This window comes from Tamandua tetradactyla, chromosome 22 (genome assembly GCF_023851605.1).
Source record: "Tamandua tetradactyla isolate mTamTet1 chromosome 22, mTamTet1.pri, whole genome shotgun sequence".
NCBI classification, from domain to species: domain Eukaryota; kingdom Metazoa; phylum Chordata; class Mammalia; order Pilosa; family Myrmecophagidae; genus Tamandua; species Tamandua tetradactyla.
Window position 1 is genome coordinate 22,004,888 of NC_135348.1, and position 27,804 is coordinate 22,032,691.

The 27,804-nt window shown below is 40.0% G+C and overlaps 1 long non-coding RNA gene across 1 annotated transcript in view; it reads left to right on the plus strand.

The window, feature by feature from the left end:
* LOC143666261 (uncharacterized) overlaps positions 1-27,804 on the plus strand; it is a 164,057-nt gene that overhangs the window by 115,965 nt on the left and 20,288 nt on the right. The window lies entirely within an intron of this gene.

A 27,804-nucleotide genomic window follows, 5' to 3' on the forward strand; every position in this document is an offset into this window, starting at 1 on the left:
CCACCCTCATCTTCCTGTCCTCTTGGACCAATTCCAGTTCCAATCGTAAGCTAATAAATTCCCATAATTCAGACCTCTGGAAAGCAGATGCCAACATGGAACTAGAAGTGCAAAAGATTTATTGGGGAAAATGCCCATAAAAGGAGAGAAGAAAGGGTTCTGGAGCAGGATTAGGCAGTGAAAACCTTCAGACCATGATGCTTGTCTGACACAAAAAAATAAGGAAGAAAGGTTAATTGGGTAAGAAGACCTTCAGCCTACAGCGCAGCTCTAAGAAATCTTGGTCACCACACTTTGGAACCCCAGAGCAAATATTGACCATTGGAAGATTGGATAAAGATGGCCAGTTCTATGATTCCCACCATGCTCAAGTCATTAGCTGGCATGGTGGTTTGAAGCTATATGGACCCCAGAAGAGCATGTTCTTGAATTTAATCCATTCCTGTGAGTGTGAATCCATTATGAGTAGGATCTTTTGATGAGGTTACTTCAGTTAAGGTGTGTGTGAAACAGCCCAATCAGGTTGGTTCTTAATCCTATACTGGAGTTCTTTAAAGATAGATAGATAGATAGATAGATAGATAGATAGATAGATAGATAGATAGATAGATAGACAGACAGACAGATAGATGGAGAGAGAGAGAGAGAGAGAGAGAGATGGGAGAGACCAAGAGACGCCTTGCCATATAACAAACTAAGAACAAAGGAACACCAGCAGTCAGCCCCAGAACACTAGTTTTTGAGGAGAAAGCACCACCTTGATGATACCTTGATTTGGATTTTCTTGTAGCCTCAAACCATAAGCTAATAAATTCCCATTGGTTAAGTTGATCCATTTCATGGTATAAGAGTATCCTCAGCATAATTCTGATCACAAATTCTAAAGACATTGCAGCTGGAAGTTGTCAGCTAAATAAACTCATGGCACATTGCCTTTGAAAGGGAGATCTTGATGGTGCACCCTGTGGCCACCACAGTGGAGGTGGGCTCTAGAGGACTGGGACAGAGAGTTGACAGAGAAGGAGACTAGTAGCTGCAGATCAAAGAGGGACCTTGAGGGAAGTATGAGAACTAACTGGAGGAAATTTAATTAGACCATAAGCTAAGTGTACAATGTAAATTTCCCCTGCACCTCCCCATTAACTTATCCATCATTTCAATATTGCCCTGCTCTGTGAGGAGATGATAAAGACATCGGTCCTGCTTCAGGTTTGTAGGAGGAAAACCTGACAGTTTCACATGAAAATGACTTTGACCCCAGTTTATAATGAAAAAAACAAAAGTACCAATCTCTTAAAGTCATATCTTTAAATAAAACAGTATTCTAGTCTTTCCCATGTCTGACTCATCCTTCACCTAGCTACAACCATGTCTTCCTAAAATATTGCTCTGCATACATTTCTCTTGAATAACCTGTTAACAGAGTTTGAGGCCCCCATCTAACTCTCAAAACTCTCCTACTATTCTTCTATACAAACCATCTGTTCTGGTCTTCTTTTTATGAGCATAATCACACATTTCTTTCTGTTCTGTCTTTGCTTATAGCATCAGTCTCTCACTGGAGGCCCACGGCCCAGTCAGCCAACAGATATGTTTGGCTCACATAGCGTTTTGAATTTTTAAAATTGTTGTCAACATTTAAAAATCATAAATTCCACCCAAAAAATGTAGATCTTTAGCTTCTCCTGAAAAATTGGAATGTCTGATAGCACCGGGTTTACCCCCAGCAGCACTAATCTCTTGGGCACAGGAACCCTTTGCAGATGAAGCTTGACCTCCAGCTTCCCACAATCCACTCCAATTGAACTCCTTTTATGCCTGGCCTGGGTAGGAGATTGTGACCTCTGCTCTTCTTGTCCCTCTGCTGATAATACACTTCTCCTTTCTTGCTTCTTCCTTCTAGGGCAATTTCCTTCCCTGGTCCACCTCCTCACTCCATGATTACTATTCCTCCTTCTGAATGCCATTTGTTAGCTACACAGCTCCTCTTGTAATTGGGACTCCCCGGGATTCTAATTGTCTTTGGGTCCTTAAAGGAGGGCCAAGTGTCAAGCCCAGAGCCTCACACTTAAGAGGAGAACAGTAAGTATTTGTTGTTGATACTGGCTCTGCCTGAGTCACAAGTGTATTAGTTATGATTTGGAGAAGGAGGGGGTGCTAAACACCCAACCTGAAATAGCTTTGACAGAAAAGGAGGGCTTGGCTTGGCTTGTGAACCTGGCACACAGGGAAGTAGCCGGCAGCAACTGGAACCCCCCAGGAACCTGAATGCTTTCATTTCTCATTTTTCTTCCTCTCTCTGGTTCTTTCTTCCTCTCTTCCTCAGACACTCTCTCCATGTTGCACAAGAGAGGAGTCAGATATGGTACCCATGCTTTCATCCTGAATAAATGGAAGGAAAGAGTTGCTCTTTAGTGAAATGGGGATGTCTGTAGGAAAAGCAGGAATTCCATTTGGACAGCCCAGTTGGCGGAGTCTATTAGACATCCACATGGAGATCTCAAATAGGCTGCTGGATGCAGGAGTCTAGACTTCAAGAGAAAGGTCTAAGCTACATATTTAAGCAGTGGACTTACAAGCATATAAATGATAATAAAATTGGTGAAATTTGCAAAGAAATGAGTGAATAGAAAAAAAGAAGAGGTCTGAGGACCAAAATCTGAGGCATGTCAATATTTTAAAGATTAGGGAGTAGAGGAAGAACCCACAAAGGAGACTGAGAAGGGACGGCCAGGGGGAGAGAAAGAAAACCAGGAGAATGTATCCAGAAGAAGGGAGTGATTAACTACTGATTGGTTAAGTAAGATAAGGACTGAGAATTAACCTTTGGATTTAAAAACATGGGGGTCATCAGTGACTGTGAGAGGAATGCCTGCATGTTTACTGGGGGTTCAAGAGAAAGTAGAGGAGAGAAATCAGAGACAGTAAGCACAGACAACCCATTCGATTTCAACCTGAAAGGGAGCAAAGGTATAATATACAAAGGAGGTGTTCGGGGTTTTTATTGGAAGGTATTCTAGTGCATTTGTCTGCTGGTAGGAATGATCCGAGAGGGGGTGAAAATGATGATACAGGAGACGGAAGGGGCAATTGGTGGAGTAAGCAAGAGAGGGGATGGAATCCATAGCACAAGCAGAGAGATGGTCTTAACTTAGGGCATGGGCTGTATATTTACTTTGACAGGTGAGGTATACCAACACAAATGCAAGTAAATGTGGTGGTGGGAATGAGTAAGCGTGTATTTGAGATGGCTTTCATTTTTTCAGTGAATTAGTAAGCAAGGTCATTAACTTTAAGTGGGGGATGGGAGAGGAGATATTGGAGAAAATATTGCAAAATAGTCATCTATGAGAATGGGAGAGGAAATGGAAGAAGATAGCGGGACAGTGACTAGAATAGGAAAGTGCAGTCGGACTGCCAGGGAGCATGAGAGGCTCACCGGGAGTGAATGATAATGAATTTAAAATGGGACCACTTACTGTATAGGTGAATTTTCCTCTAGCCACTTTGAGTTACATGCATGTGAGAACATAATAGGTGAATGGTTGTATTAAACCAGAGTTTGGTCCTTATCAAGACAGTACTATGAAAAGAGTAAAGGGCCTAAGAGTTGACAGTGTAGGCAAAGGAGTGTTTATAATGATGGACCACATAATCCAAGCTGGGTCAGAACATGGGGTGGATGAAGAACTCTGAAATGAGGATAGAATCAGATTAACTGTTTTTAGCTAAAGAAGCTGAAATATTTTAGGGATTGGAATGCTAGTGGGAATGAACTGGAAAAATTGGTATTGATGGTCAGAAAGTGGGAAGCTTGAAGTTTCCCTCTCAAGGGAAATGTAGTTATTGGTATTGAGGAGATCAAGGATATGTGGTGTAGGAACTGATTGGCTAAAAAACAGTGGAAGACAAAGTAAATGAAGGAAAAGAGTTGAGAGACCAGGATTCTGAAAGAAATATCTACATGAATTTTGAGTTACTACAAATTCTTTTAGGGTATTTAGTATTGGAGGCAATACCTGTAAACGTGGAGCTTAAATCTTTTTTCACTCACTCTACTTATATTCAGCAGGTCTATCAATCTGAAGACTCATGTCCTTCAGTTCTAGGAAAGCTTCTTAGTCATTTCTTTGATCATTCCTTCCCTTCTGTTTTCTGCTTCCTGTCTTTCTGGAATTCCTAATGGTCAAATGATGAGTCTTCTGGTTTGATCCTCTAATTTACTCGACCCTCCTATCTTCTAGCCCTTTGTCTTTTTGCCTACTTTCTGGAAGAGTTATCTTCCTGACTTTTTATTGAATCTGGGGTGTCTGAATATTTTTATTTTCCATTCACTAAATATTCATTGCTTCATAAAGCATCACATTCTTGATCCAGGGATGCAATATTTTATCTTCTATGTCTGAGGTCATTAATAATAAGTTTGAGTGTTCTTTTTACTGCATACTCTTTGTTTCCTCCAAGTTACCTCTGCTCATTTGTTTGTTTTAATCTCTAAATTATTTGTTAAGAGATTTTCTCCACAGGCTTGGTGATACTTGACAGCCTGTTCATACTTAAAAGTAAGTCACTAAAAAAGTTGATTGAAAGCTCTGTGTGTATTTGCAGTACTTGTCAATTGCTACAGTTCATTGTATAGCAATCAGGCAAGAATCTGGTCATTTCATTGTGAGACTCCAGATGTCAGTATATAGGTCTTTTCTTCAACCACTTGGATTCTTCAGAGGGGAATCTTCCAATCTCCTGTTTAGGAGGCATGAATCTAGCTGCCAGTGCCCTGACATCCAAGAGAAGGAAGGAAGTAGAGTATGGGACTGATTATTCAATATAGGTCTCACTATTCAGAATATGATATTTGGACTTTATTTAATCAACCTTTTGCCTCTTTACTTCTGTAGCTACCATATGTAATATCACTGAATCTAAACACTCTCTGGCTCAAGTTCCCCAGAGTTTAAATCTCCTGTAGCCTGCTGTGTTGGTGCAGTTCCTGGCCCCTGTCTACAGAGGAATGGAGAGAGACTCTGAGGGTCCAAGCTATAGTCTCTTGTTTTCAACCCCATCTTGAACCCCTGCCTGCAGTGGCAACAACTACTTGCAATTTCTAAGCTTTTCCAGAGTTTTATAGTAGGAATTCACTTGCTTTTTTTATGCTTTCCACAACAAAGCAAGCTTTCTCTGCTCTGTTAACTTTGTTAACACTCATCCATCTGTCTTCTGTCTTGCGAAATTTTCTTGCTAGCTCTTGTCTGCTATTGCCTCCTCTTCTGTTCTCTTAATTTGTCCAGGTTTTTAAAATTGGTTTTATTCCTTTTCACTGATTTTAAAGAGGCTTCAGGATGGAGGGGGATAATAAATCATGAGTTCAATCTGCCACGTTTAACAGGGACTCATTTTTTTTTTCATGTGAATTACTGACTAAAAGTTATAGCAGACACTTGATGCCCTATTCCCTATCCCTTGGCCCACTTCTGAGTTCCTCTGTATCTTCAGTGAACATTTCCTAAGTATGCTGCCAGCTTCTTTACCTCAAGCACCTACAACTTTCCACTTTTCTGACTGAAGACTTTCTCCAGTACCACAAAAGTTTGCTCAGTCCTCACAAAATGTAGTCTGGAAGTGTTGGGAATTTAACTCCCCTTATCCAATGAAAGACGGGAATCAGTGCTTAATATGCCAGCTTTCTCATACCTTGATGGGCCCATTATGAGGCACATGTTATAGGGTTCCTAAGAGTTCCCAGTGGATTTGAGCTCATTTCCCACAGTGGTAACTTACACATCAGTTTGCTTTTCTCCTTTTCCTGTCTCACTTTACACACTTTCTCATTTATGCTTCCTGGGATCCTCTCCAAAATAAACCTCTTGCATCCAAGTCTTTGTATCAGTGTCTGCTTTTGAGGGAACTCAGACTAAAACAGTTGGTACTGAAGTGACCCTGGAAAGTATAATCATTGCTACAGAGGCAACAAAAGACTGCATTGGTGATGTTAAGTAGGGTGATGGTAGCCTTTGGAAACTTGTAACATCACAATTACCAAATCTTCCACCTTGCCATATTGGATTGAGTGAAGGTGAAAGGGGTCATGGGCCTATACAATGGTTCTATACTTAAAGGTATGGCAGTTTGTTGTAGTAATCATGAGAATTGAAGAGCTGCCTTGTCTTTGTTAACTGCCCTAGAAGTTTTGAGGAAACAGAATGGCACATTTAGGTTATCCAACTACCAATTCAGTACATGATATGCATCTAAAAAGAACACAATTACCTATAGCCAGAGGACAGATTGGTCTGAAAAATCAGGGTCATGGTTTAATTGCAAGGGTGGTGGAATTACAAGGTAGATGGAAGGCATGGTCTCATGGAAATATCAGAGCCCTCGTAGGGATGAGACTAGAGAACTAGAGAACCTTACACCCCTGGATTTCCCTGAACCATCTTGGCTGGCAGAAATATCCTTCATGCTCCTAGTTGAAGAGAATATCTTTCCATTGTCTAGGGACCATGCAAAGCCCTCACCTGAGGCTGACACCTCACAATATTTTGCTTGTCCACCTCGAGGTCTGCCCCCATCTGCCCTCATTGTCTCAATTTCAAAAACCAGGGATGGGTCTTAGCATAGCCTTTGCAAGTAAGTAGAGTTCCTTCTATAGGAGAGGTGGCAGATTGTATTTTCTAAATAAGCTGTATCAAAATCCTTCATCCCAATCATTCTTCTACAATGCAACCTTACCACTCCCTAGCAAGAAAGTGAACCTAGGTCAGACTTTAATTGTTTCAACCAATAGTGTACAGCAGAAGTGATGCAGGGTGATTTTCAAGGCTGAGTCATAAAAGGTGGTGTAGCTTCTGCCTTGTTGGAGAATATTTGACCTTGTAAGCCTCAGCTACCGTGTAAGAAGTCCAACTTCCTTGAGGTTGCCATACAGGTTACTTTAGTTAGATACTTCATGCCAGAGGACGAGAAACAAATCCTTTGAAGTTTCTGAAGCCTGTCACATCAGTGACTATTTTAGGGGCCCAAAGGTCTAGGTGCATGTTGAAATATTTGATCTAAAATGATGCATTGCATGTACTACTACTAAGAAAGAGGCATAGCATGTGATGAGCTGCTTTGAATTTTTGAGGCAAATAATAACCTCTTAAGACTACTTCTCTGGCATACTGATAAGAAAATTATTGGTTTTGAGGAGACCCAGAGTAAGTGAGGGAAAAATGGAAGATCCAAGGTATGGTGTAAATTTCCCAACAGATGCAGTGGTGCTAGAGGGCAATTCTGTTTTTTTAAAAAAAGGAAAGCATGCTTTGGCAAGCCACAATAAAAGAGTCTCAGCATAGACCTAGGGTCCTGGAGTAAGATCATGCCTTTGGTAGCAAAGAACTATTTACTAATTGGAAAGCAGCTTCTGGTGTACTTCTGAGCGCTAGTAGGCAGTGACCACCTGATAATGGAACACCAACAGGATATACATTTGGAGCTGCCTCTTATGAACTGGAAATTGTCAGATCTGCCAAGTCCTAAGGGCAGGTAAGCCCTGTAGCAATCTATCATAAAAGTAAATGGTACATTCAGGATTAGACCTAGGCAGCTACAGAGGGCACAAGTAAGTTATATAAACAATGGTCCAGAGCCACAGGTTATCAGCCACTGTTGTACTTATACCTCATTCTTAAAGCACTCCTGTGACTTTGTGGGGGTTTCCTCATAATCAGCTACTGGAGAAGAAAAATATTTTCAGTCCTGGTTCATAGGTGGGTCATCTCCATACATTGGTGTAGACTGAAAATCAAGTATTACTATACTATAGCCTCACACAGAGGTATCCCTAAAAGACAGTGGGAAATATAAATCATTCTAGTGGGCTGAGCTTGAAGCAGTGCATGTGGCTATCAACTTTTTATGGTAGAAAAGTGATTTTTTTTTATGACGGTAAAGATAAACTTGGACTGTTGGGGAGTATTGTATGGCTTCCTCATTTCAGGATCTTAAAAAGAAAAGGATTGAGAAATCAGAGACAAGGGGGACTGGGAATATGCAAATGGTTGACCTATGCGAATGAGTGCAATGAACAGAGTAGCTGTGGTTGCAGAGATAGAAGCCATGCCAAGTCCAACAGCATAGGCTGCTGCTCACTAATGCTGATGTGGTTATCGCCAATGACAAGTGTCTACCTTGTCATCAGCAAAGACCCACACCAAGCCCTTAATATGATATCATCCCTTTGAGGAGAACATCCAGCCACTTGGTGGTAAGTTGATTACAATTGACCCCTTCCTCCCAAAAGAGAGTAGTAATATTTCATTGCTTAGTCCAGATATAGGTTTACCTTTTGTTGGGGATTTGAATCATGTGCCCTACAAAAGATACATTCAAGTTTAATCTACATTTCTGTGGGTGTAAACCCATCTGTAAATAGCACCTTAGAAGAGGTTGTTGTTAGCTAAGGTGTGGACTCATTTGTTAATAGGATCTTCTAAGATCCTTTTTATATGAGACCACATTGAATTAGGGTGGACCTTAACCCAAATGACTAGAGGCCTTAGAAAGGAAGGAAATTCAGATGCAGACAAAGAAAGCTACAGGAAGAAGCCAGAAGTCAGAAAACCCCGGGAAGGAGAGAGAGATTGCCATGTGTTGCAGGATGGCCAGAATGCTACTAACTCTGGGAGAAAGCATGGATTTACCCACATCTTTATTTTGTATTTCTAGTCTTTAGAATCATAAGACAGACAAAAAAAAAAAAAAAAAAAGCAAACAATAACAACAAGAAACATGAGACAATAAATGCTTGTTTTTTAAGCCAACCCATTGTGTGTGGAATTTGTCATAGCAGCCATGGCAGACTAATACACCTTTCTTTCGTAAACTGTCTCTGCAGAGTCACTATCCAATGGGCTTGCATGGTGCCTGACTTACTAATATAGGATTCTGTGTCTATCATGTTGGACCAAGGTACTCGTTTTGCAGTAAAGGAAATGAAGCAATGTGTACCTAACTATGATATCCACGGGGCCTTACATATGCTACATTTCCTCTTAAAGCAATTACGTAGCCTCTGTTTTAGCTTGTTCAAGTTTATGGAATGCAACATACCAGAAGTGAAATGGCTTTTAGAAAGAGAATTTATTAAGTTGCAAGTTTACAATTCTAAGGCCATGAAAATGTCCAAACTACAGCACCCAAAGGGAGACAACTTAACTTCAAACAAAGGGCCAGTGACGTTTGGGGTTTCTCTCAGCTTAGAAGGCACATGGCGACATCTGCTAGCTTTCTCTACCAGCTTCTCCTTGGCCTACCAAGGACTATTCTAATTGCTAATAATTATATGGAGAAAAAAATGCAATTTCAATTTACAGACTTAAGTAATACATATTTTGAGTGATAGTAAAAATGTAAAGAAGTAAAAAAAAACAGCTACTTTTTTCTAGATTATAAAGAATGAGAAAATTTAACTTGGGAAAAAAGAGCACCATACTATATATATATATATATGATGCAGCATAAGAAAAGGAATATTTTAATAACTATAGAAATAGCTGGCAGGGCTGTCAACTAGGCAGGGATTATTTTGAAATTTCTGTCATTGGCCAACAACTATTATTAATGAAATCAACATTTTCGGGATGCTGGAGAAAGAAACATCATAAGTCAAATTTAATAGGTATACTTTTTTCTTTTAAAACTCATTGAGCTATCCCGGTTCCTCAGCCCCCTTTTATCTTTCCTTTTTTGGAGAATCAACACATGCACACAAACATTTGTATTTTAAACATTGTCTAAGTGTAGCTCCATAGACTCCTATATTTTAACCTTGGTGACACATGCAGTATTCCCTTTTGAAGAAAGCTTATAAAGAAATCCACCTTGGGGATAAGTAGATAGAAGTTCTTTCTTTAAAATATCACCTGTGCATAATAGGAAACCCTCCAGAATTGATATTGCTGTGTCCTGATAAAGCTAGAGTAGCAAAAATCAGGAAAAAACAAGCTTTGCTCATTTTAAACAATATAAATATTTGTTGAATAAATCCGGCTTTATTTGCATTCACTTTTGATGGAATGTTAGTTTCTGAACCCAAATGAAATCCAGATTCTCTCTTCCCGTAGGCCTACTGAATACCCAAATTTACTCATTTGGCATATTTGTCCCCAGATGCAATCTTTGTTGAGCCTCTATCATTTTTATCTACCTGGTACTGCTTATTCCTTCTTTGGATAGTAACTCTCCCACTTTCTTGAAGGAACAGTTTTTTCTCCATTTCAACCACCTGGTTCCAGTGTGAATTTCTAATTATAGAACTTTGACCTCTCCATTCCATTCATAGAGACAGGACCTAGGGCAATCAAAATGCATTACACACTGTTTCCAGTGATTGCTCTAAGAGGCATTGGGAACTAAAGCAGTCAGAGGCCTTCTCCAGCTTTCACAGTGGAGCTAGAAATGCAGTGAGAACCCTTTCCTTTCCTGCAAGGACCGGGTTGCAGGCAACATGTAAACCTGAACCAGCCCTGTAATCCTACATCACAGAGAGAGCTGGTCTGAAGGAAGGAAACCAGGTTGTAGACAGAAGTGGTACGGAGTGTCAGGTGCTTGGTTCTCCTGCCTGCTCTCCTCTGCTTTCTGGGGACTGGCTGTTCCCCTCTCCCTCTATTCTGTGAGCTCCTCTAGCATCTTTCCCATTATTCCTATTTTATACTCAAACTAATTCAAACTGGGTTTCTGGTATTTACAACCAAAGAGCTCTGACTAATGGACTGCATTTGCTTTTGTTGTTGTTTTTACCAAACAGTTATAGAATCAACTGCTTAATGAGGCAAAGGATTCTACTGCGTTCCTTTTTTGACTTTGCTGTAATTGTTTTCTAGGAAATACACAGGGATTGTCTGTCCTGTCGGCCTTTTTCCCCCTCCCTCAGCCTGCTCAGCTCCCGAGTGGTCCCACCAGGCTCTGCTGTCAGCCCGGATTGCAGAGGGAGTTGGGCGCCGCCGCTGGGGTGTGGTAGTGAGCAGCTCGCCCTACCCCAGAAAGAATAGCTTACCAAAGCTGAAGGGCTGCGAAAGTTCTCCTGAGTCCCTCAGCAATTCCTGGGAGTACCCTGACCTTTTTACCCCAGTGATACAAATGGGAGATCTTGGCAAATAGCTCTTATCTATTACACTAACAAGTCTCAAAGTTACCTTTAGAGAAAATTCTGGAGAGTTGCATCAATGTGATTTTTAGGGATTTTATTATGTTTCACTGAGTATTGTTCTTGTTTTTAATCTTTGCAGAGCCACTGTGAGAATGCATGGACTTCAGCCATTTTTGGTTTAGTTGTCACCTTGTTCAAAGTTAAATTCTAAAGAGGGAGCATAGGATTGGCTCAGTTTGGCTCTTGTCACTGCCCTTGGCTGGGAGGTGGACACAGCACCTATTTTGGTCCCCTTAGGAAGTGTAACTCCAAGAGAAATCAGATGCTGTGGGTAATGGGAATGGATGCTAAAGCAGCAGTATGACCCCAAAATGCCCACTACAGAGGGCTTACAGTGTTTTCAAAAGCACTGAGCCAAATGCAATTAGATATTAATTGCTTCCTGTAATTTCACATTCATCTGCAATATGCAAAAATATCTCTCTTGAACTTCCCACTTTAATTTTTCACTTTGCTTCACTTTACGAAGGATTCCTAACATCTTTTACTCCTTCTTTTCATTTCTCTACAGAAAACAAAACAAAAAAAGAATGAAATCTCATTTTTGATAAAATATTTGATAAATACAAATATATCTAAATATGCAACTAAGAGGTCATCATGGATACTCACCACATTTTTGTTACTAGTGGCAGGATATTGGCCCCTAAAACATATCCACTTCCTCATCACAGGAAGCCGGGAATACATTCATTCCCTTACATGGCAGAAAGGGCTCTGACAATGTGATTGCCTTAAGGGCCTGGAAATGGGAGATTATCCTGAATTATTGAGTAAACCCAAAGTAAGCACAAGGGTCCTTGTAAGTGAAAGAGGAAGGCAGAAGAGTCAGGGCCAGAGTGCTAAGCATGAGACAGACCTGACTCGCCATTTCTGGCTTTGAAGATGGAAGGAAGCCAAAGAATGCAGCCAATCTTTAGAATCTGGAAAGGGCAGGGAAGCAGATTCTCCCCCTGAGCCTCGAGAAAATAACACAGCCCAGCCAATAATACTTTGATTTTAGCCCCCCCGCCCCCACCGTGAGACTCATTTCAGACTTCTGACCTTCAGAATGGTAAAATAATGAATTTGTGATGTTTTCTGCCACTAAGGTTGTTATATGTTACAGTAGCAATAGGAAACTGATGCAAATGGTTACTCTTTGGAATTAAGTTTGGTGACAGCAAGTGGGAGAGAGATATTAATACTTCCGAATTGGGAATTTTTACAACAATGTAGTGTTTGTGTGCCAAACACACATACACACACGTGATACTTTAGAAGTAGATTGATTAATAAAATTTTCAAAAGATTTGCTGAATTTGTTGAAATTATCAGTTGACTACCTAACTTTCATAGATTAAAAAAATATATAGGAGGCTTTTATTAATTAAGAAGTGTATTAAGCTACTTGGAACATGTGTGTGTACGTGTGTGACTGTGTGTATGTGGGTACATAAATACACATTTATTAGTTAATAGTTAGTTATTAATTAATTAATTGACCAAGATCAGAATTTATTTTTCTCTCATGTAACTTGAAGACCAGAGGTCCAGAAGAAAGCCCAGGGCTAGTTAGAGGCTTCAAAGTTATCAGTTTCTCAGCCTCTTTCTGACTATCAGTTCTACAATCTGCAGAACATGGCTTCCATTCTCAGGGCTGCCTCATGGCTGCAAGATGGCCACAGGCGCTCCAGCCATGGCATCTGCATTCTGGTCAAGAAGAATAAGGAATCTGTAAGTTAGGGGGAGGCAAAAGAGCTCATTCCCTTTTAAGGAGCATTCCTTAAATTGATATTGGATAGAATTTAGCCACATAGCCACCTCTGTCTGGAAGCTAAGAAATGTAGATTTTTCAGCTTGACTCATTGCCACCCCCAACAAAATAAAGTTTCTTTTAGTAAGGAAGAAGAGGAACATTTATTTTGGGTGAACAAGTAGCAGCCTGTATACAAGCTTCAGTGATAACCAAATTATAAAACAGAACCTTTTGTAATTATGTCTTTAAAGACAAACTTTATGCCTTAATGAGCAGTTCTTAACTGTTCAAAGCAATATAAATAGACTTAGCATAAACATTTTATAATTGTTCAAAGCTAACACATTAAAAAAAAGAAAGCAATAAGAACTAAAAATCTAAAGACAATAAACTCTGCTGTAAATTGGTTTACAGGGCATCAATTCAGTGAATTTGGTTAAAAAAATGTTACCTAGTAAGACGAACTTCAGAAGGGATGTAAACCACCTGCCCCCATCTCCCAGGTGTATGCATACCTTATGTGCTTGAGCACTTTTTTTTATTAGATGTTTGATAGATTCTCAAAGGCATTGGTAACCCAAAAAAAGTTTAAAACTATGAATCTAGACATTGTACCCATTTGTAAGATGCCAAGACAAATAATTTGACTGAACTCAGAGCTGAATGGAGAATTTTGGTGTCAAATACGTTCAAGTCATTAGAAATGTTTAAATGTGAGATGCTATCTGACGGAGTCACGCGTTGAAGGACGCAGATGGAGTCCAGGGGCTGGTAAACATTAGATAGTAAAAGACAGAGGCTTTTTTGGCTTTTGAAAGAGAATGTAAGGTGGGCCATGGTGGCTCAGCAGGCAAGAATGCTTGCCTGCCATGCCTAGAGGACCTGGGTTCGATTTCCGGTGCCTGCCCATGGAAAAAAAAAAAAAAGAACAGGTACCACCTTTGTGCCCTAGGAAGTCCCTGACTTTTTTTCCTGAACATGGAGTATGTGAAATCCTAAAAGGCAGCGTTTCATTTTGAAAAGTAAGGAAAAACCAATATGGACCATCTGGTTTTGACATCTCTACAAACACAGATATTTGGTATTTCATATTAAAACTGTTTACCAAGATCCCAATGCTGAAGATGAACAAATAGGAGCCTCATGCACTGGGTGGCAATACTGATATATGGGAGGGGGGATTCTAACCCGTCAATCTAATGAACCTGCAAGAGTTTTAAGAGGACTTATAGAGGTTTAGAAGTTAGGATGCATTAATCTGACTATTTTGTCAAAAAGGCCCCCAGAGTAAAAAGAATGTAGCAGAGCTGCAACATAATGGGTATTTGGTCTGATAGAGACCTGGCATTTTCTTTGCCAGGGAAAGAGTGACACTTCCGGGCTCCCTAGGTGTGGCAGCTCCTCAGACCATCTGTCTTGTGGGAGGGGAGAGCCTATACTCTCTTTGGAAGGTCTTCAAAGTAGAGTGTGAGCATATCCTTATGAAATACTTCATGTGATCATTGGAGTGCGAGGGAAAATATCCATTATAAATAGTCAATATATGGGTTGACAGTGGTGTCATCACTAGGTAGAGATACCAGATGGCCAGGCCTCGTTTACAGTAGAGGATATTTCTGAGACAAGAGCAGGTCTTTTGCAGCTTGGAGACGTTGCCTATGCCCCCCACCCCCACTGCCCCCATTCCTTCCTGCTCTTTTGGGTGTTGCAATATATGGCCATTTATTCATGCCAACTTAAGTGGATTTATAGATCATGTTATCTAATTTTATGTAAACAAACCCTCACAAAATATACAAGTGTATATACAAATATTAGTAAAAAGATTACAAAAAAAGAAAGAAATCTCTTTCTCACTGAAGAGCCTACTAAGGCAAGCAAAAACTGAACCTGATAATGGCCGAGCTGACACATCTATGCCTTGACCAAGTTTTCTTCAACGGCTTTGCCCTATAAAAAGTGACCATCTAATCAGACATAACAAGCAGTTGCTCCATCAAACAGAAAATATCAAGGAGACTAACAGAAATTTGGATATATTAACAGTAAATTTTACTTTTGGTGTATGTATCAAGTTTATGTTGTGTCAGTGAAATGTCTTTTTCAACTATGACAGCCATTAAGACCAGCAGCAAAATAAATTGAATTTAAAAGCAGGCTTTTGAATTCCTGTAGCACAACATATTAAGCTGCAATTTCAAAAACAATGAAGCACATTCAGCCACACTGGTAATTTTAAGAAAAAAAATGGCGTCATGAATTAAAATTTCGGTATTATTCCAAAATCAGCTCATCCATTCAACATATTTATTTTGTGTACATTATGATAATATGCTAATACATTATTTATATACATGTACAGAACAGAAACTAAATGTACATACTTGGGAATTACTACTCAAAATTTTATTTATTATTGGCCTATACAATCAAAATTGTTAAGAAACCACACCGAAGATGATGGTGGGTTCAGTGACTTGACCCATAGAAAAACCTAATCCCTGTTAATTTGGTAATCCTCCTAGATAGATTTAATGCTTTAACCCAATTAAAATGTAATCTCTCCATCCTCCAAACGCCCATAGCAGTGTAATGATAACTGGAACTTCTAATTACATTTAACACTTTCTTCTTGATTTACTTGAGTAGATGTGTGGTCATCTCTGTTGTTTCGAGGGAAGTTTGTTGAGGGCAAGATTAAGATTTGAGTCACTGTCTACTTAATTCTATATCTTCCAGTACTTAGCACCTAGGAAATTCTCAACAAAAAATTGATTGGGAAGACCAGAGAAAAAGAAGTATGTGTCTAGGTGGCCTCTAAGACTGATGTGACAGTGAGAAATGTCATGACTTGGCCAGTCATTGAGGTGAAACACTCAGCATTGTGCCTTGCCCAGAGGGGGTACTCTGCTTAAGATACGATTTTTTCTTTGTCCTTAAATTTACATGTCATTGCTTACTCTAAAGTCTACTCATTTCTGATCTGAAACTAACAGTAAGACTTTTAGCAGCTACTGATGGCTTGGACATGCCAGAATCATTCCAAGTGTGTCCATGTTCAAGCAGTGACTTGGGTAAGGCACGATCAGTGTTCCAGGTTGCTTTTAGCTTGACTCACATGTATGCTCATGGAAATCAAATGCAATACTACTTTTAGCTGATTCATATATAGCTTTTGATTTTCAAATATCCTGCAATGGTAGATAACCCCACTGTTGTAAATAATCCTAATTGCTCAATCACTTATAAAATATACAATAAATTCTAACGGACTCTAAGTTTCTTGGGGGTAGGAATTAGGTGGACTCTTGTCTCCTGTACTATCAGCAGGGTCTCTTATTTAACTCCAGCCTTGCATTTGGTTCAACCATGTATCTGATTCTCTTTTTTTAAGTGTCTAAATTATTTAACAATAATTTCTGTGCTTAGACACATAACATAGGTTCCCCTTGGCTCCTGGATAATTTCCAAAATCAGTAACCCCATATCCAATAAAAATTAACATTTTTCCCTTTGCCTTTGCAAGAAAATCAGTGACAATTTGATAGTGATATGGGGGTGGGGCCAATTTATTACTTAGTAAAAGAAAAATTATGAAAAATAAATGGGAGATAAGTCTTGTTAAAGAAATGTGTTCTACCTTTATAGTCTCCACATCAATTTGCCAATACTTGATAATGACACATAACAGCTTATTTTTTATGTTCTAAATAAATGATAACATGGAAGAAAATGGAGCTACCCTTCTCTGAATATGACCCAGTTGCCTTCCAGCTATATGCTATAAGCTTGGAATTGTTTCTCAGAAATAAGAAATGGTTGAGCTGAGCCATCCATAGCCCTATGCTGAGAGTTCCCACCCGTAACAAACATAAAATCACTTGGTTAATGTGTGTTGCCAATGAGCCTGAGCTCAAAGTCAATCCCCATGCAGGCCGGTTAGTTTCTACGGAGACAGTGTTGTACAGACACAGCTTTAACCACAATCTGTCTGTTGGAAAACACGTGTCTCTGTTCATATAGGAATGATGCAATGGGCATGTCTAAAAGCAAATAAAAATAAACATCCATCTGTGAAATTAGAAAGGACTTTTAGAATGATTTTAATTTGGAGGTTGGTCTTCAGCAAGGGTCTTGATGAATCAAGATAGTCTATCAACCAGGATCACTGAGTAGGAATGGAGAGTAAATTCATCATTTAAGGGATCCATCCATCCATCCACCCTTGGAAAAAGGAACTGAGCCAACTTTGAGTCCCAGTATTCTGACATTTTGGAAAACAGTAACAGTGAAGAATATGGACCAAAACTAGTTTCCTTGTCTTGCTCTCTCAAGGTCAACATGCTACAAGTTTTCTGTAATGATGCATTTTTCTATGATAGTAATATTCACATTGCATAAAATTTGCAAATTTAAAAAATTATAGAGAAGAAAATCTAAATTGTCCATAATCCATTCATGAATGAATGAACAAATCCATTCATTCATTTACTTATTCATGCAACAAATACACAAATCACATACCTTACTCTGTGCAAGGTATGTTCCAAGGTTCAACATCCAGAAGTGTTAGCCTTTAATTGATGTTCTTCCAGCTCTTTTCCCCAGTGCAGTTTTTTTTCTTTTGAATGAACAGGCACTGGGAACCAAACCACGGTCTCTAGCACAGCAGGCGAGAATTCTGCCACTGAGCCACCATCACACTGCCCTCCCCAATACACTTTTAAGACTAAAACAGGAATTGGGTTATATACTTGTTTTGGATTGTCCTTTCCACTTAATATAAAGTAAACTTTCCCTAAGTTATCCAATAGTATTCAAAATTACTATTTTAACAGCTGCATAACATCACGTCAAATGAATTTACTTGATTCTTTAACCCTTTTTCTACTTGGAAATACACATGATCATGAATTTTTCATTATCATAAATAATGTTGCAAGTAATGCCCTTTGGCCACATACCTGATTATCTTTGGAAAATTCTCCTAGAATCCAGATTACTGGATCAAAAGGCATTTTTAAAGTTCTAGAATCACCATATTAAGTTGCTGTCTTGAAAAGTTGCAATAGATTTACCACTACCAGGTATGAGAGTCTCTATCATATGGCAAGCTCTTACCCTTCAAAACAAGTATTAGTTTTAAAAGCAATCTTTGACAAATAAGCCAAACTGATTTTTTAAATTTGCAGTTCTTAATTGACAAGGTATATCGAATTTTCTTTAAAAAGACATTTTTCTTACTTTCCAAATGCTCTTTGTTCATTATCCTATGGAGCTGTCAATATTTTTTCTCAGCATTATACTCACAAAATTTATCAGCGATGGATTTTTCTTGTTGTCTTCTTCAATCTGGGTCCCTGGTTGACGCAGAAAGGGGTGGGGTGGAGAAAAGGCTTGGCGTTTAGCACCAGACTTGCTTGCTGTTTTCCAGGTATGACCTGAGTCAAGTTATTTAGGGTCCCTGCACTTCATTTTCCTTCTCTGTAAATAGAATGGTTTTATAAAGTCCTGTTCCGGCCCTAGGATCACATGACAGGGTAAAAGGGGCCGTGATAGACCCATAGTTTAAAAGCTTCCTTCATTATAATGATTCGTGTTCAGCTTTGGGGATGGCAGTGTTAGTGGAGAAACATCAGACTGTAAGCTTGTTTTCCTATTTCTAACCCAAGGCTCTACCATCTAACCTGCTGTGAGCGAATCGCTTCCACTTTTTGTCCTGGTTTCCTGGTCTGTAATGGAAACCTTGCTTTACATGTTTGTTGTCAGAGATAAATGAACTAATAGAAATTAATGTGTTTGTCTTATAATATGCTACACACATGTACACAAATGTATACACACATACTGTGAAATTGCATCTTAAAAGCATTTAGCTTTCATAACTCTGATGCACAAGAGAGGGAAACTTCTTTTTTTTACCCCATTTTATGCACCACCTTCCTATCTAGACTCTGGCTCACCTGCTCCAAAGAAAGCAAGGCCACAGAGAAAATGTAAATATCTTGTGTATATTCTAAATAGAAAAGAAACTAAACCTTAGCTTTTGCACTTCTAAGTGTGGAGTCCCAAATGACCTTTACAATTTTCTTTGGTAATTATGACTAAACATGATTTTTCTCCTTGCGTGCTAATCAACTTAATAGTTTAATTCACACATTAGGTATAGACATACATTTATCTGTTGCCTACTTAGATGTGTGGGTGTGTGAATTCCTTCCTTGTGCAAATAGGAGTAAAAATGTGCTTAAGAACGCTTCTCAGATCTTTCTGCAGAAAACCTGATGAGAAAAATGCAAACCACTCTCATCCTCTTTGGTTCTTTTCTTTTATGTATTTTCTTAAAGCTAGTCTAACATATGGTTTATCTACATTGGTGTGCATAAACAACACCAGTTTGTCAGCAAGTTATACTTGCACACTCGTAGGTAAGTACAGCGGCATTCTGAGAGCTGAGGGTATGTAACAGGGAAGAGACAGTAGCTTACGACCTAGGGGAGACAAGCTATACAAACATGCAATTATCCAAATGTGGACATAAATTCTGTTCTGTAATTAAAGAGTAAATACGGGAGGAAAGGGAGGTTTCCTGGTGGGTTAGTGAGGTTTTCTCTTCTCTTCCCCATGGTCCCCCAGCCTTCTTCTCCCTACACTTTGGACCTTGAATTATAAGATGCAGGGCAGTGGTCAGCTTTCACATCATTAACGCAACTACTGTGCAAAAACTGGCCAGAGCTATTTCTTCACAAAACAGATCAGGTTTTTTGTTTTACAGAAGGAAACCTGTGACTGAGCAAATCCTTCTGGAACAGATCCAGGGTTTTCTTGTGGATATTCTAGAAGAAACACAGAAGTAACCAAACTCCACCCCCAATCAAATGAACGGAGTGCAGAATCCCATTCATTCTTCCCCACCTGTGCCCTGTCATTTTTCCCCCAGCAGACACTCATATACGTTAAACAACCTGTCTACGTACTTTATGTGTGTTAACTTTTCGATTTTCGTAACAATGCTATGGGGTGAGAACCATTAGTATTATTCACATGTTACAGAGGTGGAAACAGAGGACCTGAGAGGTGAAATAATTCTCACAACTGGGAAGTGACAGCTGGAATTCAGTTCCAGTAAGCTTGTCTTCATAGCCTGCATTCTTAACTCCTGAAGTTGTCCTGCCTCCCCAACTGGAGGGTGTATTCTTTTTTTTTTGTACACTGTCTGGCAGGGTTACAGTTCATTCTTTTTCCATGTGAGTATCCCATTATTGCAGCACCATTTGTTGAATTTTTTGTTTTTTTTTTGGTTTCTTTTGTTTGTTTGGAAAGTGCATGGGCCTGGAATCAAACCCGGGTTTCCACATGGCAGGGGAGAATTCTACCACTGAACTACCCTCACACCTCTTGGAGGGTGCATTTTGAGGACTAGAGGAGATGGTGTAGATGGAGTGAGGAAGGAAAGGAAAGTCTTTGAAAGTTGTCCTGTGGTTTGGCTGAGAACATGAAAAGAGAAGAGAGAAGCAACGGGAAAGCCTGGGTTGGTTGTGAGAGGGCAATGGAAGAGGTGAAAGAATAAGAAATGGATGGAAGAAAGGAAAAGGGACATCAGCCTTTTCCCTCCTGCTAGCCTCCTTGGTGACTGGATCTAATGATTGAGAGTTTAGAGCAGGTCGAACCGTGCATCTCTGTTTTCAAGCAGCAGCATCTAAATTCACAAGATTTCCCCAGGCTGTCTGCAGTGACTCCACCAGGGCTACTTTTCACTGCAATATGAAAGTTGTCGTAGGGAGAAGTACTGCTTGCTTATTTTGGTTAAGGAGCCTCCCAAATATAAGTATGACCCCAGTGGTAAAATTACAGTCACAACCCTAAGGGAAAATTTTCAGAAAGTGCCTTTTACCCTGTGTAAATTGGAAACAATTTCCTCTCTTGGACAAGATAATAGCAGTGGAAGATACAAATAAATGTAGAATTTTGGAAGACATAGATTTTCTCTGATGAGTTCTGTTAAAAACTCATGTTTAACAGGAGTTGTGCAAACAGTACATCCAGGAACTTTTTTCCCCTGTATATTTGGATCTTAACTTTGGATCTACTTTTTTTTTTTAATTTACTTATTTATTAATTTAAAAAAAATTAAGAACAAGCAAACAAAAGCATTAACATATCATTCCGTTCTACATATATAATCAGTAATTCTCAATATCATCACATAGTTGCATATTTATCATTTCTTAGAACATTTGCATCAATTCAGAAAAAGAAATAAAAAGACAGCAGAAAAAGAAATAAAATAATAATAGAGAAAAAAAACGATTATACATACCATATCCCTTACCCCTCACTTTCATTTATCACTAGCATTTCAAACTAAACTTATTTTGACATTTGTTCCCCCTATTATTTATTTTTATTCCATATATTCTACTCGTCTGTTGACAAGGTAGATAAAAGGGGCATCAGACACACACAAGGTTTTCACAATCACACAGTCACAGTGTGAAAGCTATATCATTATTCAGTCATATCAAGAAACATGGCTACTGGAACACAGCTCTACATTTTCAGGCAGTTCCCTCCAGCCTCTCCATTACATCTTGACTAACAAGGTGATATCTACTCAATGCGTAAGAATAACCTCCAGGATAACCTCTTGACTCTGTTTGGAATCTCTCAGCCATTGACACTTTGTCTCATTTCACTCTTCCCTCTTTTGGTTGAGAAGGTTTTCTCAATCCCTTGATGCTGAGTCTCAGCTCATTCCAGGATTTGTGTCCCACGTAGCCAGGAAGGTCCACACCCCTGGGAGTCATGTCCCACGTAGACAGTGGGAGGGTGGTGAGTTTGCTTGTTGTGTAGGCTGGAGAGAGAGGCCAAATCTGAGCAACAAAAGAGGCTCTCTTGGGGGTGACTCTTAGGCCTAAATTTTAAGTAGACTTGACTTATCCTTTGTGGGGTTAAGTTTCATATGAACAAACCCCAAGACTGGGGGCTCAGCCTAGAGCTTTGGTTGTCCACACTGCTTGTGAGAATATCAAGAATTCAACTTGGGGAAGCTGAATTTCTCCCCATTCTCCCCATTCCCCGAAGGGGACTTTGCAAATACTTTTCCACTCACTGATCAAATCACTCTGGGATTCATCAGGGCATCACTCTGGACAAACCAACAAAATCTCATGTCCTACCTGAGATTCCAAGTACTTATGGTGTTCAATCAAGCTAGCTACATAAGTTATACTAGGAAATGCACTAGTTAAAATATAAATTTTGTACCAAGTAAATATTTTTTGCTTTCGTCTCACACATAAGGTGAAATTTTAAAATATTAATTACCATCTATTTTCAGCACCCTTTAAATGACTGTAGAATGGGAACTGTCCCCCTGAAGAACTCGGTATTGGGAAAAGGGAAAATGAGATTGTCTTCTCAGAGTTAAGCAACCAAATCAGTATATATTGTATGGAGCAAAGATATGCATAGCCATCATGTTGAATATAGTAATCTGATTGAAGATATTAACACAGCTAATTTGAAATAATGATTGGGTACTATGAGAGAAGGAAAAGGAGACAGCAGAGAAGCAAATTCATGCAATCTATATATATATATATATATTTTTGTATGGGCAGGCACCAGGAATTGAACCCGGGTCTCCGGCATGGCAGGTGAGAACTCTGCCTGCTGAGCCACAGTGGCCTGCCTCTAATCTATATAGATTTTGCGATTCTACTAAGCACTGTGCCAAGAATATGACTAAATCCACCCTATCCTTGCCTTCATGGGGTTTCAGGCCAAGCTGACAGGACTCATCAAGAACAGCTCAGGGAGAAAAGGCTTAAGGCCAAGGTTTCCAATATTGCAAGCCATGGGCAGTATCTTTACTTTTATGAAGATGAATAGTATTCCCTTTCCTGTATTCTTATCTCAGCCTCATAGATAAACCCACCCTCCTTGATTTTCATAGGGCACAAGCAAAGTCTCCCTCCACCCTTTTATTTTTCTTCTCCCCAAAGAAGGAAGAGGGGCTCATCTGACCTAGGAGAGTCTATCAACCCCCAGGCCTCCTGTACTAGGAGATGGAATCATGGGATGGAGGTTGCTGCTCAGACATGGCATGCTGTCTTGGTTTCTTTGGTCAGTCTACCCAGCATTGGGAATACCTGAGCCTCAAGCTTTCAGTAAGCTGCCTTTTGCCTTCTTTCTGTTCCAAACTCTTAGACTTCCTTTAGGTGGGTAAATCAGGTTGGCCCTGCCCTATCTTCAGTTTTGGTGAGGAATTGGAGGTGTGCAGCACTTTGGCTGCTTGCCCAAGCTGAGGTCTCTAACTCAGAGCACTGGGCAACTGAGGACACAGACTAATACTTGGCAACCATCACCTCCAATAGATGCAGGCCATTCCTTCAACTCCTGACAGTCAATTCCCATCTTCTTTTCTAATTTCACATTCATCAAGCAAACTTTAAGTTAGGTTTTGGGTTCCAATGAGCTCCTCCTACTGGCACCAGTGATGCAGCCTGGGCCACAGTTATTCTCATCATAAGTTAATTGGTGGGCATTCTGGTGGGGTCCCCAGCTCCCCTGTGAGCTTGGATGACATGACCTGTGTCTGGGAGACTGACTCTCAGTTTGCTGACTGTTTTAGTTTGCTAGGCTGCTGAAAGCAGGTACCATAAAATGGTTTGGTTTAACAGTGGGAATTTGTTAGCTTACCATTTTAAGGCTGAGAAAAATGTCCAAAACGAGGCATCACCAAGGTGATGCTTTCTTCCCAAAGACTGGCTGCCGGTGATCTTTGGCTCCTCTGCCACATGGGAAAGCATGTGGTGGCATCTGCTTTCCTCTCCCTTCTTTTCTGGATTTCATTGCTTTCAGCTTCTTGCTTCTGTAGCTTTCTCTCTCTTTTACAGTATTCATCCCTTTTACAAAGGACTCCAGTAAGAGGTTTAAGACCCATCTGAATGAGGTAGGTCACAGCTTAACTGAAGTAGCTTCATCCAAAGGTCTTACTTTTGGGTCTGCACCACAGGAATGGATTTAAGAAAATGCTTTTCTGGAGTACACACAGCTTCAAACCACCACACTGACCAAAGTGGGCCTCTAAGCCCATGGAGCTAAAAATCATGGCAAAGTCCTCAGGTTAATGGCATCCTGTGAGCCTGATGCATGAATCACCAGGTTGACTTTCCATTAACACCTCAGAACCACCAACAGCCACTGTTCTTTTATCTTCAAAACTTCTCCAAGACCAACCTTGTAAGGCTGTTGGGAGGATGCAAGCAGATTCCCTAATAGTGTGCCTGATAATTAGGATACAATGCATGTGGAAGTTATTACTGTTGTTATTTTTCCACCAGCCACTTATTTGTATTTTGGAGATAGCTAATTAAACATCTCAAGTTACTCTTAAAAGTAGTTTCCGTCCACAGCAAAAGAAGTTTTTTCCCAATGTATCTTTAGGCAGCAAGGTAGTAGTTAGGCAACAACATTTTTGCAATTCTCCACCCTAAATATTGCAATTACTTAGCCCAAATGGCTATGTCCAGTGCAGCTCTCTAGCTGATCATTCATCTTCCAAATTATACCCAGGTGCCATCTGCTTTAAAGTGGCTTGCATTCATTATTTGCCTCAATATCTAATTCTAACCTTCTACAACATAGGTCATGGATTTAAATCCTGTATGTGAGATGCTTGAGCGCCCCATGGGTGCACAGGTTGGATGTATTTTAAGCTACCTTTTCATCAGCAGCTTAGAGGAGTTCATGAATGCTCTGAGAGATTGTGTAGTAGGCCCTTCAAACTTTTCTGACCACTATCCACCACAAGAAGTAAATTTTACATAATAGCCCAGTATACACATGTGCACAAGTACAAAACATGCAAATACCCACACATACCTCCACCACTGAAACAAAGCTTTAGAAAGAAATACTTATTCTTACTGTATACATGAATTCTATTTTCTACTCTATTCTTGTTTGCTTGCTTGTTTAATGCTGGCTGAGACCCACTAAATTGATTTCAAAACCCACTAATGACTCAAGACTGGCTGTTTTAATGGACACAGTTGGGAGGCCTGTATGCAGAGGTCAAATGGCCTTTTCTGTTGTGTACTTTCTGTTATGGTGCTTTCTTCTTGCAAGTCCTTAGAGTGCCTTATGTCTACTGTGGGGCTTTTGTTTTCTATTTATTTGTCTTATTTTTGATGTCTTGGTTAATAGATAATGATATGGCACAGTTTTAATATTATTTTTATAATAGGAGCTTATAAAACTTGGTCCATAAGAAGGTATTTTTTTACTTAATACAGTACTCTCTGAAAAACTGGGTAGGTTGAGTTGGTCCACAGCATGGAGGCAGGATTTTTAAAATAATGATCATTGAGCTTCAGTCTATTAAAGGATCATTGTAAAAGTAGGAACACTGCCCACAAATCTGGCACAAAATTGAGACCCCTGGGAGAGTGTTAACTCTCCTGCCTAGCCAGCACTCACTCCCCACTGGTCCACTGATCTGCTATGTGGGAAAGGAGAGGGAGAACTCAGGTTTTGGGAATCAAACCCAGGTTACAGACCTAACTTGGAATACATCATTTAATCTCACTGAGCTTTGTTCCCTTATCTATGAAATGGGCATAATACCAAATCCATGGACTCTGAGTGGCTTGAGTTAGGTTACAGTTATCTGCATATCCACAGATTCATTGGGAGGATCGAGTGCCACAAGCAGTGGAGCGTCCTCCCTCTCTTAAATTACTTTCAATACTTTGAAGTTTTCACATTGGGGTCATGAACTCAATGGTGCCATTGAAAGAACAGGCCTCTATCTTTTTTCCCTTTGACTCTCTAGAACTCAATATCAGATCGGTTATAATTCTTGATTCGTAACACCTCCCCCCACATCATTGGTTCATGTATAACCTGTTTTTGCTTATTTTGTTCACGAATTACTTTATAACATGATAAGCACCTAGAAACCCCCTCTCTAACTAATGCTAGGACTTTGACAATAGGCCCCATCACAGTGAATCACGTGGTTCTTTCCAACGCCTCGTCTCTACCCACCATCTTGCCTCCCTCCACCCAAGGTAGCTTTCATTTTGCTTCTTTAATTCTTCTAGAATCTAGAAAACCTGTTGCCTTGGATGAGTAGAATGTGGGTAGGCCCATGTTCCGGTCACTTCGTTTCCTATTCAGCCTGCTTCTCCCTCCCCTGGTGTAAACACACTGGGATGAGGATGGGAAGCATGTTGTGCTGGGAAATAGTTGTTCCGAATGCTCCTGCAAACTGGGTTTTATGCTACTGTTCTTCTTGTAGGGCAGCAGAATGGTCTTCCTTTCCTTATTCCTCTTCTTGCATGTTTATTCTATAGCATCTTCAGGGAAACATCTTTCGGGAGGTGATAAGGGAAAAGATCCAGCACATGATAACTTGGTCTCTGTTCAGTTCTCGGAAACTCAGTGGAAGCTTCCACTCAGTGGAAGGCGGTGTATATCTAGACTGCATTACTTGCTTCTGGATCCATGGTTTCAGCAGAGTGAACTAAGATAGTCACAAGCTGGAGTGGAGAGACTTGTGATGTGGTCCTCCTTTTTAAAGGGTCAGGAAAACCCAGAAGCTATGGAAAATTTTAGCCTCACAAGCATAAAGAAATAGAACAGCTAACTCATCCCCTCTGCTTTTCGTTCCTCTCCTCTTCTCCACTCTTATCTTGCTTCTGCTTTTCCTGGGGCTGATGAATGCTTATACAATATCTCTTTATGGACAGTTAACTCTTCATTATCTCTTTGGTGGTATTCAAAAATATCCCTGGTCAAGTTCACCTGTTATCCTACACATTACCATAACATCATCTCCTTTTCTGATGCAGCCAGTATCACCTCAAAAAGAAGGCAAATGCAAAGTCATTATAAAATTAGCCAAGTCAAGTATACCAACACAAGCATTTGAAAGTTCTTCATAAATTTGAGATCACCGGAGCCACCACTCTTCTCTCTCAGGATACTAATAAAATTTTTATTTGAAGACTATTAAATTGTTCCTTAGCTTTCTCTTTTCTAAGATAGATCATCTCACTTTTTTTCATCCATAGCACCCTGCCTCCATTCTGTACCCACATCACAGATTAGAAGGTGAAGTAAACCCTGTCTAAGGAATTGATCCTGCAGAAGCGGAAGAAAAAAAATGAATTTCAAAGCTTCTGCCAAGTATCACATGGGATAGATGGCCTATGTTTAGCAAGACATCACTGCTATTCCCCCAGAGTAAATCCGGGGCCTAGTTTGGAAAAGCATTTGAGAGTTAAATTGGCTAACATATTTATGCAATGAGGTGGGAAAATAGAGGAAGCAGGCTCTGGAATGGGAGAGAAGGGGGAGAAGAGGAGATCTCTGAAGAGAGAGAGAAAGAGGGAGAAAGCAGCAGGCCCAGGGTCCAAAGAGAAAGACCACCAGTGTGAGATTCCTCATGGTACAAGTGTCTGAGATTTCAGGTGGGGATACTTAATATTGAACTGTTTTTATGTTGGCTCCTCTTCACAGATGCGCTAAACTCTTCATCCATTATACTCAGGCTGTCACTGAAAGTGACTGTACCCACCAGCCCTGTGGTAGAGGTACTTGGGGAATGAAGGAAAGGAGGGAGAGGGGCCACACAAAGGATAGAACAGGGTGGAGAGACAATTGAAGCCACAAGACTTGGCTGTTGGGAAGGCAACTGTCAGTGTCTGTCACAGAGGTGAGACTATGTCTTTCCTTTATTCAATAATCATTTTCCGAGTCTTGAATATGGTCCTGGATTGGCGCTAAATATTTAGGGTCACTAAGATATGGATCTTGCCCTTTATAAGCTTAAAGTCTAGTAGAGAAGAGAAAAGGCAGTTCT